Raw genomic sequence first — 19,256 nt, forward strand, 5'->3', positions numbered from 1 at the left:
TCCATTGTGCTCTGCATGCATGGGTTCGAATCCCATCGTCGTCGGATTAATCTGCTTCTTCTTTCGTGTTGAATGGTTTGGTTTTCATTTTTAACCCAAGCGGTGGACACTTCAAGCATGAAAGTTTACAATACTCCTGTGCTGCTATCAAACTTTGCAGAGTCAGATCTGTAAATCCACTGGTTTTAATTTGTAAAGCTTGATGCCATCCTATATTCTGTAAAGAAAATTATATCCTCTAATTAATCTGCTTCTTCTTTCGTGTTGAATGGTTTGGTTTTCATTTTTAACCCAAGCGGTGGACACTTCAAGCATGAAAGTTTACAATACTCCTGTGCTGCTATCAAACTTTGCAGAGTCAGATCTGTAAATCCACTGGTTTTAATTTGTAAAGCTTGATGCCATCCTATATTCTGTAAAGAAAATTATATCCTCTAATTCCTTTTAAAGTGTTTCAACAGCAGACAATTTTTTTTCTCAATTGCACTATATTAGGGCTGTGGGAAATTAATATTTGATGACAAATAAGAGTAAAAGTCCTCTTTTTGGGGTAAAAACCCACAAAATGAGATGAAGAATAGAAAGCACTGCTGACATTCAAAATCAAGATTTTCCTTTTACTAAATAGGCTCTTTGACCAACTAAGCCAAAGGACAAACACGTGCGAAACATTAAAAAGCCTGCTTAGAGAGTTAAACAGCCCTAAACTGAGATAAAGAAGGAAAAGGACTGCTGGCATTCAAATTCAAGATTTTCCATTTACTAAATAGGCTCTTTGACCAACTAAGACAAAGGACAAACAGGTGTGATACATTAGAAAGCCTGCTTAGAGAGTTAAACAGCCCTAAACTGAGATAAAGAAGGAAGAGGACTGCTGGCATTCAAATTCAAGATTTTCTGTTTACTAAACAGGCTCTTTGACCAACTAAGACAAAGGACAAACAGGTGTGATACATGAGAAAGCCTGCTTAGAGAGTTAAGAAGCCCCAAACTGACATAAAGAAAGAATAGCGCTGCTGGCATTCAAATTCAAGATTTTCTGTTTACTAAACAGGCTCTTTGACCAACTAAGACAAAGGACAAATAGGTGTGATACATTAGAAAGCCTGCTTAGAGAGTTAAGAAGCCCCAAACTGACATAAAGAAAGAATAGCTGGCATTCAAATTCAAGATTTTCTGTTTACTAAACAGGCTCTTTGACCAACTAAGCCAAAGGACATAAAGGTGAGATACATTGGATAAACGGATTAGAGATGCATAGAAAGGATGCATTTCAAAACAAAATCAACTGGTTTTACATTGTCATGCTTGAAGCCATCTTTCTTCCTTTATATCTCTTAGGTAGAAGAGATATTTAATCTCACAATTGCACTATCAGTCGCAAGTGAAACACCTATTTTTAAGATAGGAAGCTTCTTTGTGAGGAGATGAAAACAAGGCACTGCTGAGATTCGAACTCAGGATCTCCTGTTTATTAGACAGGCGCTTTAACCAACTAAGCCACAGCACCAGAAGATGGAATGCATTTGAAATCCAAGGAAGATTGAAGCACCAATCGAACATTCAACTGGTTAGCGCAGCAAAATAATATTGAGCTTGAGTTCCATTCCACGTAGAGCAGAAACATGGAGTAAGATTTCAATCTCAGTCATAACACTTAAGAAGCCAAGTAAATTTTGAAGAGCATTCATTTAAAAGACTGACAAATTTACAGAAGCTGTATCGAGGACAAAGGCTTTGAAGTTTTGCAATTGAATGAGCCATCTTTTAGCACAGCTGAAATTTGGGACTTGTTTTGCTTCCAAGTTATGACACAGAATAGACAGATTGAAGAAATGCCATGGCAAAACCAAAAGGAGGAAAAATTATGACTAATTGATATTAAAAACCTCAGCACTGGTTCATTTCTGAGAGAGTTTTCCCCAAGCTAACTTCAAACAACAGGCACTGTAGTTGACGAGATAAGGCAACTCTGACAAAAGCCAACATACAATCTTCAGTGAAAAAACACTGACTGGTAAAAACCCTCTCAACATCTTCCCACCTAAACGCACGGCCGCTATGTAGACGAGGTGGCCGAGTGGTTAAGGTGATGGACTGCTAATCCATTGTGCTCTGCATGCATGGGTTCGAATCCCATCGTCGTCGGATTAATCTGCTTCTTCTTTTGTGTTGAATGGTTTGGTTTTCATTTTTAACCCAAGCGGTGGACACTTCAAGCATGAAAGTTTACAATACTCCTGTGCTGCTATCAAACTTTGCAGATTCAGATCTGTAAATCCACTGGTTTTAATTTGTAAAGCTTGATGCCATCCTATATTCTGTAAAGAAAATTATATCCTCTAATTCCTTTTAAAGTGTTTCAACAGCAGAGAATTTTTTTTCTCAATTGCACTATATTAGGGCTGTGGGAAATTAATATTTGATGACAAACAAGAGTAAAAGTCCTCTTTTTGGGGTAAAAACCCACAAAATGAGATGAAGAATAGAAAGCACTGCTGACATTCAAAATCAAGATTTTCCTTTTACTAAATAGGCTCTTTGACCAACTAAGCCAAAGGACAAACAGGTGCGAAACATTAAAAAGCCTGCTTAGAGAGTTAAACAGCCCTAAACTGAGATAAAGAAGGAAGAGGACTGCTGGCATTCAAATTCAAGATTTTCTGTTAACTAAACAGGCTCTTTGACCAACTAAGACAAAGGACAAACAGGTGTGATACATTAGAAAGCCTGCTTAGAGAGTTAAGAAGCCCCAAACTGACATAAAGAAAGAATAGCACTGCTGGCATTCAAATTCAAGATTTTCTGTTTACTAAACAGGCTCTTTGACCAACTAAGACAAAGGACAAATAGGTGTGATACATTAGAAAGCCTGCTTAGAGAGTTAAGAAGCCCCAAACTGACATAAAGAAAGAATAGCTGGCATTCAAATTCAAGATTTTCTGTTTACTAAACAGGCTCTTTGACCAACTAAGCCAAAGGACATAAAGGTGAGATACATTGGATAAACGGATTAGAGATGCATAGAAAGGATGCATTTCAAAACTAAATCAACTGGTTTTACATTGTCATGCTTGAAGCCATCTTTCTTCCTTTATATCTCTTAGGTAGAAGAGATTTTTAATCTCACAATTGCACTATCAGTCGCAAGTGAAACACCTATGTTTAAGATAGAAAGCTTCTTTGTGAGGAGATGAAAACAAGGCACTGCTGAGATTCGAACTCAGGATCTCCTGTTTACTAGACAGGCGCTTTAACCAACTAAGCCACAGCACCAGAAGATGGAATGCATTTGAAATCCAAGGAAGATTGAAGCACCAATCGAACATTCAACTGGTTAGCGCAGCAAAATAATATTGAGCTTGAGTTCCATTCCACGTAGAGCAGAAACATGGAGTAAGATTTCAATCTCAGTCATAACACTTAAGAAGCCAAGTAAATTTTGAAGAGCATTCATTTAAAAGACTGACAAATTTACAGAAGCTGTATCGAGGACAAAGGCTTTGAAGTTTTGCAATTGAATGAGCCATCTTTTAGCACAGCTGAAATTTGGGACTTGTTTTGCTTCCAAGTTATGACACAGAATAGACAGATTGAAGAAATGCCAATTACAAAACCAAAAGGAGGAAAAATTATGACTAATTGATATTAAAAACCTCAGCACTGGTTCATTTCTGATAGAGTTTTCCCCAAGCTAACTTCAAACAACAGGCACTGTAGTTGACGAGATAAGGCAACTCTGACAAAAGCCAACATACAATCTTCAGTGAAAAAACACTGACTGGTAAAAACCCTCTCAACATCTTCCCACCTAAACGCACAGGCGCTATGTAGACGAGGTGGCTGAGTGGTTAAGGTGATTGACTGCTAATCCATTGTGCTCTGCATGCATGGGTTCGAATCCCATCGTCGTCGGATTAATCTGCTTCTTCTTTCGTGTTGAATGGTTTGGTTTTCATTTTTAACCCAAGCGGTGGACACTTCAAGCATGAAAGTTTACAATACTCCTGTGCTGCTATCAAACTTTGCAGAGTCAGATCTGTAAATCCACTGGTTTTAATTTGTAAAGCTTGATGCCATCCTATATTCTGTAAAGAAAATTATATCCTCTAATTAATCTGCTTCTTCTTTCATGTTGAATGGTTTGGTTTTCATTTTTAACCCAAGCGGTGGACACTTCAAGCATGAAAGTTTACAATACTCCTGTGCTGCTATCAAACTTTGCAGAGTCAGATCTGTAAATCCACTGGTTTTAATTTGTAAAGCTTGATGCCATCCTATATTCTGTAAAGAAAATTATATCCTCTAATTCCTTTTAAAGTGTTTCAACAGCAGACAATTTTTTTTCTCAATTGCACTATATTAGGGCTGTGGGAAATTAATATTTGATGACAAATAAGAGTAAAAGTCCTCTTTTTGGGGTAAAAACCCACAAAATGAGATGAAGAATAGAAAGCACTGCTGACATTCAAAATCAAGATTTTCCTTTTACTAAATAGGCTCTTTGACCAACTAAGCCAAAGGACAAACACGTGCGAAACATTAAAAAGCCTGCTTAGAGAGTTAAACAGCCCTAAACTGAGATAAAGAAGGAAAAGGACTGCTGGCATTCAAATTCAAGATTTTCCATTTACTAAATAGGCTCTTTGACCAACTAAGACAAAGGACAAACAGGTGTGATACATTAGAAAGCCTGCTTAGAGAGTTAAACAGCCCTAAACTGAGATAAAGAAGGAAGAGGACTGCTGGCATTCAAATTCAAGATTTTCTGTTTACTAAACAGGCTCTTTGACCAACTAAGACAAAGGACAAACAGGTGTGATACATGAGAAAGCCTGCTTAGAGAGTTAAGAAGCCCCAAACTGACATAAAGAAAGAATAGCGCTGCTGGCATTCAAATTCAAGATTTTCTGTTTACTAAACAGGCTCTTTGACCAACTAAGACAAAGGACAAATAGGTGTGATACATTAGAAAGCCTGCTTAGAGAGTTAAGAAGCCCCAAACTGACATAAAGAAAGAATAGCTGGCATTCAAATTCAAGATTTTCTGTTTACTAAACAGGCTCTTTGACCAACTAAGCCAAAGGACATAAAGGTGAGATACATTGGATAAACGGATTAGAGATGCATAGAAAGGATGCATTTCAAAACAAAATCAACTGGTTTTACATTGTCATGCTTGAAGCCATCTTTCTTCCTTTATATCTCTTAGGTAGAAGAGATATTTAATCTCACAATTGCACTATCAGTCGCAAGTGAAACACCTATTTTTAAGATAGGAAGCTTCTTTGTGAGGAGATGAAAACAAGGCACTGCTGAGATTCGAACTCAGGATCTCCTGTTTATTAGACAGGCGCTTTAACCAACTAAGCCACAGCACCAGAAGATGGAATGCATTTGAAATCCAAGGAAGATTGAAGCACCAATCGAACATTCAACTGGTTAGCGCAGCAAAATAATATTGAGCTTGAGTTCCATTCCACGTAGAGCAGAAACATGGAGTAAGATTTCAATCTCAGTCATAACACTTAAGAAGCCAAGTAAATTTTGAAGAGCATTCATTTAAAAGACTGACAAATTTACAGAAGCTGTATCGAGGACAAAGGCTTTGAAGTTTTGCAATTGAATGAGCCATCTTTTAGCACAGCTGAAATTTGGGACTTGTTTTGCTTCCAAGTTATGACACAGAATAGACAGATTGAAGAAATGCCATGGCAAAACCAAAAGGAGGAAAAATTATGACTAATTGATATTAAAAACCTCAGCACTGGTTCATTTCTGATAGAGTTTTCCCCAAGCTAACTTCAAACAACAGGCACTGTAGTTGACGAGATAAGGCAACTCTGACAAAAGCCAACATACAATCTTCAGTGAAAAAACACTGACTGGTAAAAACCCTCTCAACATCTTCCCACCTAAACGCACGGCCGCTATGTAGACGAGGTGGCCGAGTGGTTAAGGTGATGGACTGCTAATCCATTGTGCTCTGCATGCATGGGTTCGAATCCCATCGTCGTCGGATTAATCTGCTTCTTCTTTTGTGTTGAATGGTTTGGTTTTCATTTTTAACCCAAGCGGTGGACACTTCAAGCATGAAAGTTTACAATACTCCTGTGCTGCTATCAAACTTTGCAGATTCAGATCTGTAAATCCACTGGTTTTAATTTGTAAAGCTTGATGCCATCCTATATTCTGTAAAGAAAATTATATCCTCTAATTCCTTTTAAAGTGTTTCAACAGCAGAGAATTTTTTTTCTCAATTGCACTATATTAGGGCTGTGGGAAATTAATATTTGATGACAAACAAGAGTAAAAGTCCTCTTTTTGGGGTAAAAACCCACAAAATGAGATGAAGAATAGAAAGCACTGCTGACATTCAAAATCAAGATTTTCCTTTTACTAAATAGGCTCTTTGACCAACTAAGCCAAAGGACAAACAGGTGCGAAACATTAAAAAGCCTGCTTAGAGAGTTAAACAGCCCTAAACTGAGATAAAGAAGGAAAAGGACTGCTGGCATTCAAATTCAAGATTTTCCATTTACTAAATAGGCTCTTTGACCAACTAAGACAAAGGACAAACAGGTGTGATACATTAGAAAGCCTGCTTAGAGAGTTAAACAGCCCTAAACTGAGATAAAGAAGGAAGAGGACTGCTGGCATTCAAATTCAAGATTTTCTGTTTACTAAACAGGCTCTTTGACCAACTAAGACAAAGGACAAACAGGTGTGATACATTAGAAAGCCTGCTTAGAGAGTTAAGAAGCCCCAAACTGACATAAAGAAAGAATAGCACTGCTGGCATTCAAATTCAAGATTTTCTGTTTACTAAACAGGCTCTTTGACCAACTAAGACAAAGGACAAATAGGTGTGATACATTAGAAAGCCTGCTTAGAGAGTTAAGAAGCCCCAAACTGACATAAAGAAAGAATAGCTGGCATTCAAATTCAAGATTTTCTGTTTACTAAACAGGCTCTTTGACCAACTAAGCCAAAGGACATAAAGGTGAGATACATTGGATAAACGGATTAGAGATGCATAGAAAGGATGCATTTCAAAACTAAATCAACTGGTTTTACATTGTCATGCTTGAAGCCATCTTTCATCCTTTATATCTCTTAGGTAGAAGAGATTTTTAATCTCACAATCAGTCGCAAGTGAAACACCTATTTTTAAAATAGGAAGCTTCTTTGTGAGGAGATGAAAACAAGGCACTGCTGAGATTCGAACTCAGGATCTCCTGTTTACTAGACAGGCGCTTTAACCAACTAAGCCACAGCACCAGAAGATTGAATGCATTTGAAATCCAAGGAAGATTGAAGCACCAATCGAACATTCAACTGGTTAGCGCAGCAAAATAATATTGAGCTTGAGTTCCATTCCACGTAGAGCAGAAACATGGAGTAAGATTTCAATCTCAGTCATAACACTTAAGAAGCCAAGTAAATTTTGAAGAGCATTCATTTAAAAGACTGACAAATTTACAGAAGCTGTATCGAGGACAAAGGCTTTGAAGTTTTGCAGTTGAATGAGCCATCTTTTAGCACAGCTGAAATTTGGGACTTGTTTTGCTTCCAAGTTATGACACAGAATAGACAGATTGAAGAAATGCCATGGCAAAACCAAAAGGAGGAAAAATTATGACTAATTGATATTAAAAACCTCAGCACTGGTTCATTTCTGATAGAGTTTTCCCCAAGCTAACTTCAAACAACAGGCACTGTAGTTGACGAGATAAGGCAACTCTGCCAAAAGCCAAAATACAATCTTCAGTGAAAAAACACTGACTGGTAAAAACCCTCTCAACATCTTCCCACCTAAACGCACGGGCGCTATGTAGATGAGGTGGCCGAGTGGTTAAGGTGATGGACTGCTAATCCATTGTGCTCTGCATGCATGGGTTCTAATTCCATCGTCGTCGGATTAATCTGCTTCATCTTTCGTGTTGAATGGTTTGGTTTTCATTTTTAACCCAAGCGGTGGACACTTCAAGCATGAAAGTATACAATACTCCTGTGCTGCTATCAAACTTTGCAGAGTCAGATCTGTAAATCCACTGGTTTTAATTTGTAAAGCTTGATGCCATCCTATATTCTGTAAAGAAAATTATATCCTCTAATTCCTTTTAAAGTGTTTCAACAGCAGATAATTTTTTTTCTCAATTGCACTATATTAGGGCTGTGGGAAATTAATATTTGATGACAAACAAGAGTAAAAGTCCTCTTTTTGGGGTAAAAACCCACAAAATGAGATGAAGAATAGAAAGCACTGCTGACATTCAAAATCAAGATTTTCCTTTTACTAAATAGGCTCTTTGACCAACTAAGCCAAAGGACAAACAGGTGCGAAGCATTAAAAAGCCTGCTTAGAGAGTTAAACAGCCCTAAACTGAGATAAAGAAGGAGAAGGACTGCTGGCATTCAAATTCAAGATTTTCCATTTACTAAATAGGCTCTTTGACCAACTAAGACAAAGGTCAAACAGGTGTGATACATTAGAAAGCCTGCTTAGAGAGTTAAACAGCCCTAAACTGAGATAAAGAAGGAAGAGGACTGCTGGCATTCAAATTCAAGATTTTCTGTTTACTAAACAGGCTCTTTGACCAACTAAGACAAAGGACAAACAGGTGTGATACATTAGAAAGCCTGCTTAGAGAGTTAAGAAGCCCCAAACTGACATAAAGAAAGAATAGCACTGCTGGCATTCAAATTCAAGATTTTCTGTTTGCTAAACAGGCTCTTTGACCAACTAAGCCAAAGGACATAAACGTGAGATACATTGGATAAACGGATTAGAGATGCATAGAAAGGAGGCATTTCAAAACTAAATCAACTGGTTTTACATTGTCATGCTTGAAGCCATCTTTCTTCCTTTATATCGCTTAGATAGAAGAGATTTTTAATCTCACAATTGCACTATCAGTCGCAAGTGAAACACCTATTTTTAAGATAGGAAGCTTCTTTGTGAGGATATGAAAACAAGGCACTGCTGAGATTCGAACTCAGGATCTGAGTTAACCAACTAAGCCACAGCACCAGAAGATGGAATGCATTTGAAATCCAAGGAAGATTGAAGCACCAATCGAACATTCAACTGGTTAGCGCAGCAAAACAATATTGAGCTTGAGTTCCATTCCACGTAGAGCAGAAACATGGAATAAGATTTCAATCTCAGTCATAACACTTAAGAAGCCAAGTAAATTTTGAAGAGCATTCATTTAAAAGACTGACAAATTTACAGAAGCTGTATCGAGGACAAAGGCTTTGAAGTTTTTCAATTGAATGAGCCATCTTTTAGCACAGCTGAAATTTGGGACTTGTTTTGCTTCCAAGTTATGACACAGAATAGACAGATTGAAGAAATGCCATGGCAAAACCAAAAGGAGGAAAAATTATGACTAATTGATATTAAAAACCTCAGCACTGGTTCATTTCTGATAGAGTTTTCCCCAAGCTAACTTCAAACAACAGGCACTGTAGTTGACGAGATAAGGCAACTCTGACAAAAGCCAACATACAATCTTCAGTGAAAAAACACTGACTGGTAAAAACCCTCTCAACATCTTCCCACCTAAACGCATGTGCGCTATGTAGACGAGGTGGCCGAGTGGTTAAGGGGATGGACTGCGAATCCATTGTGCTCTGCATGCATGGGTTCGAATACCATCCTCGTCGGATTAATCTGCTTCTTCTTTCATGTTGAATTGTTTGGTTTTCATTTTTAACCCAAGCGGTGGACAATTCATGCATGAAAGTTTACAATACTCCTGTGCTGCTATCAAACTTTGCAGAGTCAGATCTCTAAATCCACTGGTTTTAATTTGTAAAGCTTGATGCCATCCTATATTCTGTAAAGAAAATTATATCCTCTAATTCCTTTTAAAGTGTTTCAACAGCAGAGAATTTTTTTTCTCAATTGCACTATATTAGGGCTGTGGGAAATTAATATTTGATGACAAACAAGAGTAAAAGTCCTCTTTTTGGGGTAAAAACCCACAAAATGAGATGAAGAATAGAAAGCACTGCTGACATTCAAAATCAAGATTTTCCTTTTACTAAATAGGCTCTTTGACCAACTAAGCCAAAGGACAAACAGGTGCGAAACATTAAAAAGCCTGCTTAGAGAGTTAAACAGCCCTAAACTGAGATAAAGAAGGAAAAGGACTGCTGGCATTCAAATTCAAGATTTTCCATTTACTAAATAGGCTCTTTGACCAACTAAGACAAAGGACAAACAGGTGTGATACATTAGAAAGCCTGCTTAGAGAGTTAAACAGCCCTAAACTGAGATAAAGAAGGAAGAGGACTGCTGGCATTCAAATTCAAGATTTTCTGTTTACTAAACAGGCTCTTTGACCAACTAAGACAAAGGACAAACAGGTGTGATACATTAGAAAGCCTGCTTAGAGAGTTAAGAAGCCCCAAACTGACATAAAGAAAGAATAGCACTGCTGGCATTCAAATTCAAGATTTTCTGTTTACTAAACAGGCTCTTTGACCAACTAAGACAAAGGACAAATAGGTGTGATACATTAGAAAGCCTGCTTAGAGAGTTAAGAAGCCCCAAACTGACATAAAGAAAGAATAGCTGGCATTCAAATTCAAGATTTTCTGTTTACTAAACAGGCTCTTTGACCAACTAAGCCAAAGGACATAAAGGTGAGATACATTGGATAAACGGATTAGAGATGCATAGAAAGGATGCATTTCAAAACTAAATCAACTGGTTTTACATTGTCATGCTTGAAGCCATCTTTCATCCTTTATATCTCTTAGGTAGAAGAGATTTTTAATCTCACAATCAGTCGCAAGTGAAACACCTATTTTTAAAATAGGAAGCTTCTTTGTGAGGAGATGAAAACAAGGCACTGCTGAGATTCGAACTCAGGATCTCCTGTTTACTAGACAGGCGCTTTAACCAACTAAGCCACAGCACCAGAAGATGGAATGCATTTGAAATCCAAGGAAGATTGAAGCACCAATCGAACATTCAACTGGTTAGCGCAGCAAAATAATATTGAGCTTGAGTTCCATTCCACGTAGAGCAGAAACATGGAGTAAGATTTCAATCTCAGTCATAACACTTAAGAAGCCAAGTAAATTTTGAAGAGCATTCATTTAAAAGACTGACAAATTTACAGAAGCTGTATCGAGGACAAAGGCTTTGAAGTTTTGCAATTGAATGAGCCATCTTTTAGCACAGCTGAAATTTGGGACTTGTTTTGCTTCCAAGTTATGACACAGAATAGACAGATTGAAGAAATGCCATGGCAAAACCAAAAGGAGGAAAAATTATGACTAATTGATATTAAAAACCTCAGCACTGGTTCATTTCTGATAGAGTTTTCCCCAAGCTAACTTCAAACAACAGGCCCTGTAGTTGACGAGATAAGGCAACTCTGACAAAAGCCAAAATACAATCTTCAGTGAAAAAACACTGACTGGTAAAAACCCTCTCAACATCTTCCCACCTAAACGCACGGGCGCTATGTAGACGAGGTGGCCGAGTGGTTAAGGTGATGGACTGCTAATCCATTGTGCTCTGCATGCATGGGTTCGAATCCCATCGTCGTCGGATTAATCTGCTTCATCTTTCGTGTTGAATGGTTTGGTTTTCATTTTTAACCCAAGCGGTGGACACTTCAAGCATGAAAGTATACAATACTCCTGTGCTGCTATCAAACTTTGCAGAGTCAGATCTGTAAATCCACTGGTTTTAATTTGTAAAGCTTGATGCCATCCTATATTCTGTAAAGAAAATTATATCCTCTAATTCCTTTTAAAGTGTTTCAACAGCAGATAATTTTTTTTCTCAATTGCACTATATTAGGGCTGTGGGAAATTAATATTTGATGACAAACAAGAGTAAAAGTCCTCTTTTTGGGGTAAAAACCCACAAAATGAGATGAAGAATAGAAAGCACTGCTGACATTCAAAATCAAGATTTTCCTTTTACTAAATAGGCTCTTTGACCAACTAAGCCAAAGGACAAACAGGTGCGAAGCATTAAAAAGCCTGCTTAGAGAGTTAAACAGCCCTAAACTGAGATAAAGAAGGAGAAGGACTGCTGGCATTCAAATTCAAGATTTTCCATTTACTAAATAGGCTCTTTGACCAACTAAGACAAAGGTCAAACAGGTGTGATACATTAGAAAGCCTGCTTAGAGAGTTAAACAGCCCTAAACTGAGATAAAGAAGGAAGAGGACTGCTGGCATTCAAATTCAAGATTTTCTGTTTACTAAACAGGCTCTTTGACCAACTAAGACAAAGGACAAACAGGTGTGATACATTAGAAAGCCTGCTTAGAGAGTTAAGAAGCCCCAAACTGACATAAAGAAAGAATAGCACTGCTGGCATTCAAATTCAAGATTTTCTGTTTGCTAAACAGGCTCTTTGACCAACTAAGCCAAAGGACATAAACGTGAGATACATTGGATAAACGGATTAGAGATACATAGAAAGGAGGCATTTCAAAACTAAATCAACTGGTTTTACATTGTCATGCTTGAAGCCATCTTTCTTCCTTTATATCGCTTAGATAGAAGAGATTTTTAATCTCACAATTGCACTATCAGTCGCAAGTGAAACACCTATTTTTAAGATAGGAAGCTTCTTTGTGAGGATATGAAAACAAGGCACTGCTGAGATTCGAACTCAGGATCTGAGTTAACCAACTAAGCCACAGCACCAGAAGATGGAATGCATTTGAAATCCAAGGAAGATTGAAGCACCAATCGAACATTCAACTGGTTAGCGCAGCAAAACAATATTGAGCTTGAGTTCCATTCCACGTAGAGCAGAAACATGGAATAAGATTTCAATCTCAGTCATAACACTTAAGAAGCCAAGTAAATTTTGAAGAGCATTCATTTAAAAGACTGACAAATTTACAGAAGCTGTATCGAGGACAAAGGCTTTGAAGTTTTGCAATTGAATGAGCCATCTTTTAGCACAGCTGAAATTTGGGACTTGTTTTGCTTCCAAGTTATGACACAGAATAGACAGATTGAAGAAATGCCATGGCAAAACCAAAAGGAGGAAAAATTATGACTAATTGATATTAAAAACCTCAGCACTGGTTCATTTCTGATAGAGTTTTCCCCAAGCTAACTTCAAACAACAGGCACTGTAGTTGACGAGATAAGGCAACTCTGACAAAAGCCAACATCCAATCTTCAGTGAAAAAACACTGACTGGTAAAAACCCTCTCAACATCTTCCCACCTAAACACACGGGTGCTATGTAGATGAGGTGGCCGAGTGGTTAAGGCGATCCATTGTGCTCTGCATGCATGGGTTCGAATCCCATCCTCGTCGGATTAATCTGCTTCTTCTTTCGTGTTGAATGGTTTGGTTTTCATTTTTAACCCAAGTGGTGGACACTTCAAGCATGAAAGTTTACAATACTCCTGTGCTGCTATCAAACTTTGCAGAGTCAGATCTGTAAATCCACTCGTTTTAATTTGTAAAGCTTGATGCCATCCTATATTCTGTAAAGAAAATTATATCCTCTAATTCCTTTTAAAGTGTTTCAACAGCAGACAATTTTTTTTCTCAATTGCATTATATTAGGGCTGTGGGAAATTAATATTTGATTACAAACAAGAGTAAAAGTCCTCTTTTGGGGGTAAAAACCCACAAAATGAGATGAAGAATAGAAAGCACTGCTGACATTCAAAATCAAGATTTTCCTTTTACTAAATAGGCTCTTTGACCAACTAAGCCAAAGGACAAACAGGTGCGAAACATTAAAAAGCCTGCTTAGAGAGTTAAACAGCCCTAAACTGAGATAAAGAAGGAAAAGGACTGCTGGCATTCAAATTCAAGATTTTCCATTTACTAAATAGGCTCTTTGACCAACTAAGACAAAGGACAAACAGGTGTGATACATTAGAAAGCCTGCTTAGAGAGTTAAACAGCCCTAAACTGAGATAAAGAAGGAAGAGGACTGCTGGCATTCAAATTCAAGATTTTCTGTTTACTAAACAGGCTCTTTTACCAACTAAGACAAAGGACAAACAGGTGTGATACATTAGAAAGCCTGCTTAGAGAGTTAAGAAGCCCCAAACTGACATAAAGAAAGAATAGCACTGCTGGCATTCAAATTCAAGATTTTCTGTTTGCTAAACAGGCTCTTTGACCAACTAAGCCAAAGGACATAAAGGTGAGATACATTGGATAAACGGATTAGAGATGCATAGAAAGGAGGCATTTCAAAAATAAATCTACTGGTTTTACATTGCCATGCTTGAAGCCATATTTCTTCCTTTATATCTCTTAGATAGAAGAGATTTTTAATCTCACAATTGCACTATCAGTGGCAAGTGAAACACCTATTTTTAAGATAGGAAGCTTCTTTGTGAGGAGTTGAAAACAAAGCACTGCTGAGATTCGAACTCAAGTTCTCCTGTTTACTAGACAGGCGCTTTAACCAACTAAGCCACAGCACCAGAAGATGGCATGCATTTGAAATCCAAGGAAGATTGAAGCACCAATTGAACATTCAACTGGTTAGCGCAGCAAAATAATATTGAGCTTGAGTTCCATTCCACGTAGAGCAGAAACATGGAGTAAGATTTCAATCTCAGTCATAACACTTAAGAAGCCAAGTAAATTTTGAAGAGCATTCATTTAAAAGACTGACAAATTTACAGAAGCTGTATCGAGGACAAAGGCTTTGAAGTTTTGCAATTGAATGAGCCATCTTTTAGCACAGCTGAAATTTGGGACTTGTTTTGCTTCCAAGTTATGACACAGAATAGACAGATTGAAGAAATGCCATGGCAAAACCAAAAGGAGGAAAAATTATGACTAATTGATATTAAAAACCTCAGCACTGGTTCATTTCTGATAGAGTTTTCCCCAAGCTAACTTCAAACAACAGGCACTGTAGTTGACGAGATAAGGCAACTCTGACAAAAGCCAACATACAATCTTCAGTGAAAAAACACTGACTGGTAAAAACCCTCTCAACATCTTCCCACCTAAACACACGGGCGCTATGTAGACGAGGTGGCCGAGTGGTTAAGGTGATGGACTGCTAATCCATTGTGCTCTGCATGCATGGGTTCGAATCCCATCGTCGTCTGATTAATCTGCTTCTTCTTTCGTGTTGAATGGTTTGGTTTTCATTTTTAACCCAAGCGGTGGACACTTCAAGCATGAAAGTTTACAATACTCCTGTGCTGCTATCAAACTTTGCAGAGTCAGATCTGTAAATCCACTGGTTTTAATTTGTAAAGCTTGATGCCATCCTATATTCTGTAAAGAAAATTATATCCTCTAATTCCTTTTAAAGTGTTTCAACAGCAGACAATTTTTTTTCTCAATTGCACTATATTAGGGCTGTGGGAAATTAATATTTGATGACAAACAAGAGTAAAAGTCCTCTTTTTGGGGTAAAAACCCACAAAATGAGATGAAGAATAGAAAGCACTGCTGACATTCAAAATCAAGATTTTCCTTTTACTAAATAGGCTCTTTGACCAACTAAGCCAAAGGACAAACAGGTGCGAAACATTAAAAAGCCTGCTTAGAGAGTTAAACAGCCCTAAACTGAGATAAAGAAGGAAAAGGACTGCTGGCATTCAAATTCAAGATTTTCCATTTACTAAATAGGCTCTTTGACCAACTAAGACAAAGGACAAACAGGTGTGATACATTAGAAAGCCTGCTTAGAGAGTTAAACAGCCCTAAACTGAGATAAAGAAGGAAGAGGACTGCTGGCATTCAAATTCAAGATTTTCTGTTTACTAAACAGGCTCTTTGACCAACTAAGACAAAGGACAAACAGGTGTGATACATTAGAAAGCCTGCTTAGAGAGATAAGAAGCCCCAAACTGACATAAAGAAAGAATAGCACTGCTGGCATTCAAATTCAAGATTTTCTGTTTACTAAACAGGCTCTTTGACCAACTAAGACAAAGGACAAATAGGTGTGATACATTAGAAAGCCTGCTTAGAGAGTTAAGAAGCCCCAAACTGACATAAAGAAAGAATAGCTGGCATTCAAATTCAAGATTTTCTGTTTACTAAACAGGCTCTTTGACCGACTAAGCCAAAGGACATAAAGGTGAGATACATTGGATAAACGGATTAGAGATGCATAGAAAGGATGCATTTCAAAACTAAATCAACTGGTTTTACATTGTCATGCTTGAAGCCATCTTTCTTCCTTTATATCTCTTAGGTAGAAGAGATTTTTAATCTCACAATTGCACTATAGTTGCACTATTTTTAAGATAGGAAGCTTCTTTGTGAGGAGATGAAAACAAGGCACTGCTGAGATTCGAACTCAGGATCTCCTGTTTACTAGACAGGCGCTTTAACCAACTAAGCCACAGCACCAGAAGATGGAATGCATTTGAAATCCAAGGAAGATTGAAGCACCAATCGAACATTCAACTGGTTAGCGCAGCAAAATAATATTGAGCTTGAGTTCCATTCCACGTAGAGCAGAAACATGGAGTAAGATTTCAATCTCAGTCATGACACTTAAGAAGCCAAGTAAATTTTGAAGAGCATTCATTTAAAAGACTGACAAATTTACAGAAGCTGTATCGAGGACAAAGGCTTTGAAGTTTTGCAATTGAATGAGCCATCTTTTAGCACAGCTGAAATTTGGGACTTGTTTTGCTTCCAAGTTATGACACAGAATAGACAGATTGAAGAAATGCCATGGCAAAACCAAAAGGAGGAAAAATTATGACTAATTGATATTAAAAACCTCAGCACTGGTTCATTTCTGATAGAGTTTTCCCCAAGCTAACTTCAAACAACAGACACTGTAGTTGACGAGATAAGGCAACTCTGACAAAAGCCAACATACAATCTTCAGTGAAAAAACACTGACTGGTAAAAACCCTCTCAACATCTTCCCACCTAAACGCACGGGCGCTATGTAGATGAGGTGGCCGAGTGGTTAAGGTGATGGACTGCTAATCCATTGTGCTCTGCATGCATGGGTTCGAATCCCATCGTCGTCGGATTAATCTGCTTCTTCTTTCGTGTTGAATGGTTTGGTTTTCATTTTTAACCCAAGTGGTGGACACTTCAAGCATGAAAGTTTACAATACTCCTGTGCTGCTATCAAACTTTGCAGAGTCAGATCTGTAAATCCACTGGTTTTAATTTGTAAAGCTTGATGCCATCCTATATTCTGTAAAGAAAATTATATCCTCTAATTCCTTTTAAAGTGTTTCAACAGCAGAGAATTTTTTTCTCAATTGCACTATATTAGGGCTGTGGGAAATTAATATTTGATGACAAACAAGAGTAAAAGTCCTCTTTTTGGGGTAAAAACCCACAAAATGAGATGAAGAATAGAAAGCACTGCTGACATTCAAAATCAAGATTTTCCTTTTACTAAATAGGCTCTTTGACCAACTAAGCCAAAGGACAAACAGGTGCGAAACATTAAAAAGCCTGCTTAGAGAGTTAAACAGCCCTAAACTGAGATAAAGAAGGAAAAGGACTGCTGGCATTCAAATTCAAGATTTTCCATTTACTAAATAGGCTCTTTGACCAACTAAAACAAAGGACAAACAGGTGTGATACATTAGAAAGCCTGCTTAGAGAGTTAAACAGCCCTAAACTGAGATAAAGAAGGAAGAGGACTGCTGGCATTCAAATTCAAGATTTTCTGTTTACTAAACAGGCTCTTTGACCAACTAAGACAAAGGACAAACAGGTGTGATACATTAGAAAGCCTGCTTAGAGAGATAAGAAGCCCCAAACTGACATAAAGAAAGAATAGCACTGCTGGCATTCAAATTCAAGATTTTCTGTTTACTAAACAGGCTCTTTGACCAACTAAGCCAAAGGACATAAAGGTGAGATACATTGGATAAACGGATTAGAGATGCATAGAAAGGAGGCATTTCAAAACTAAATCAACTGGTTTTACATTGTCATGCTTGAAGCCATCTTTCTTCCTTTATATCTCGTAGATAGAAGAGATTTTTAATCTCATAATTCCACTATCATTCGCAAGTGAAACACCTATTTTTAAGATTCTTTGTGAGGAGACGAAAACAAGGTACTGCTGAGATTCGAACTCAGGATCTCCTGTTTACTAGACAGGCACTTTAACCAACTAAGCCACTGCACCAGAAGATGTCGTGCAATTGAAATCCAAGGAAGATTGAAGCACCAATCGAACATTCAACTGGTTAGCGCAGCAAAACAATATTGAGCTTGAGTTCCATTCCACGTAGAGCAGAAACATGGAATAAGATTTCAATCTCAGTCATAACACTTAAGAAGCCAAGTAAATTTTGAAGAGCATTCATTTAAAAGACTGACAAATTTACAGAAGCTGTATCGAGGACAAAGGCTTTGAAGTTTTGCAATTGAATGAGCCATCTTTTAGCACAGCTGAAATTTGGGACTTGTTTTGCTTCCAAGTTATGACACAGAATAGACAGATTGAAGAAATGCCATGGCAAAACCAAAAGGAGGAAAAATTATGACTAATTGATATTAAAAACCTCAGCACTGGTTCATTTCTGATAGAGTTTTCCCCAAGCTAACTTCAAACAACAGGCACTGTAGTTGACGAGATAAGGCAACTCTGACAAAAGCCAACATACAATCTTCAGTGAAAAAACACTGACTGGTAAAAACCCTCTCAACATCTTCCCCCCTAAACGCACGGGCGCTATGTAGACGAGGTGGCCGAGTGGTTAAGGCGATGGACTGCTAATCCATTGTGCTCTGCATGCATGGGTTCGAATCCCATCCTCGTCGGATTAATCTGCTTCTTCTTTCATGTTGAATGGTTTGGTTTTCATTTTTAACCCAAGCAGTGGACACTTCAAGCATGAAAGTTTACAATACTCCTGTGCTGCTATCAAACTTTGCAGAGTCAGACCTGTAAATCCACTGGTTTTAAATGGTAAAGCTTGATGCCATCCTATATTCTGTAAAGAAAATTATATCCTCTAATTCCTTTTAAAGTGTTTCAACAGCAGAGAATTTTTTTTCTCAATTGCACTAGATTAGGGCTGTGGGAAATTAATATTTGATGACAAACAAGAGTAAAAGTCCTCTTTTTGGGGTAAAAACCCACAAAATGAGATGAAGAATAGAAAGCACTGCTGACATTCAAAATCAAGATTTTCCTTTTACTAAATAGGCTCTTTGACCAACTAAGCCAAAGGACAAACAGGTGCGAAACATTAAAAAGCCTGCTTAGAGAGTTAAACAGCCCTAAACTGAGATAAAGAAGGAAAAGGACTGCTGGCATTCAAATTCAAGAT

General features: G+C 37.7%; 8 non-coding genes across 8 annotated transcripts; 2 read left to right on the forward strand and 6 right to left on the reverse strand.

Annotated features, from left to right (window-relative positions):
• Nucleotides 1-1,436: 1,436 nt before the first annotated feature.
• TRNAI-AAU (transfer RNA isoleucine (anticodon AAU)) lies at nt 1,437-1,510 on the reverse strand. The gene has a single exon. It is a non-coding gene; the product is annotated as a tRNA-Ile (tRNA).
• Nucleotides 1,511-3,202: 1,692 nt separating this feature from the next.
• On the reverse strand, nt 3,203-3,276 carry TRNAT-AGU (transfer RNA threonine (anticodon AGU)). The gene has a single exon. It is a non-coding gene; the product is annotated as a tRNA-Thr (tRNA).
• Nucleotides 3,277-5,307: 2,031 nt separating this feature from the next.
• On the reverse strand, nt 5,308-5,381 carry TRNAI-AAU (transfer RNA isoleucine (anticodon AAU)). The gene has a single exon. It is a non-coding gene; the product is annotated as a tRNA-Ile (tRNA).
• A 1,826-nt stretch (nt 5,382-7,207) lies between these two features.
• TRNAT-AGU (transfer RNA threonine (anticodon AGU)) lies at nt 7,208-7,281 on the reverse strand. The gene has a single exon. It is a non-coding gene; the product is annotated as a tRNA-Thr (tRNA).
• A 2,309-nt stretch (nt 7,282-9,590) lies between these two features.
• TRNAR-GCG (transfer RNA arginine (anticodon GCG)) lies at nt 9,591-9,672 on the forward strand. The gene has a single exon. It is a non-coding gene; the product is annotated as a tRNA-Arg (tRNA).
• Nucleotides 9,673-10,860: 1,188 nt separating this feature from the next.
• TRNAT-AGU (transfer RNA threonine (anticodon AGU)) lies at nt 10,861-10,934 on the reverse strand. Its single transcript has one exon. It is a non-coding gene; the product is annotated as a tRNA-Thr (tRNA).
• A 5,336-nt stretch (nt 10,935-16,270) lies between these two features.
• Nucleotides 16,271-16,344, reverse strand: TRNAT-AGU (transfer RNA threonine (anticodon AGU)). Its single transcript has one exon. It is a non-coding gene; the product is annotated as a tRNA-Thr (tRNA).
• Nucleotides 16,345-18,662: 2,318 nt separating this feature from the next.
• On the forward strand, nt 18,663-18,744 carry TRNAS-GCU (transfer RNA serine (anticodon GCU)). The gene has a single exon. It is a non-coding gene; the product is annotated as a tRNA-Ser (tRNA).
• The last annotated feature ends 512 nt before the right edge of the window (nt 18,745-19,256 follow it).

This window comes from Dendrobates tinctorius, unplaced genomic scaffold, assembly GCF_039654945.1.
Source record: "Dendrobates tinctorius isolate UK_male_01 unplaced genomic scaffold, ASM3965494v1 ptg000204l, whole genome shotgun sequence".
Lineage (NCBI taxonomy): Eukaryota > Metazoa > Chordata > Amphibia > Anura > Dendrobatidae > Dendrobates > Dendrobates tinctorius.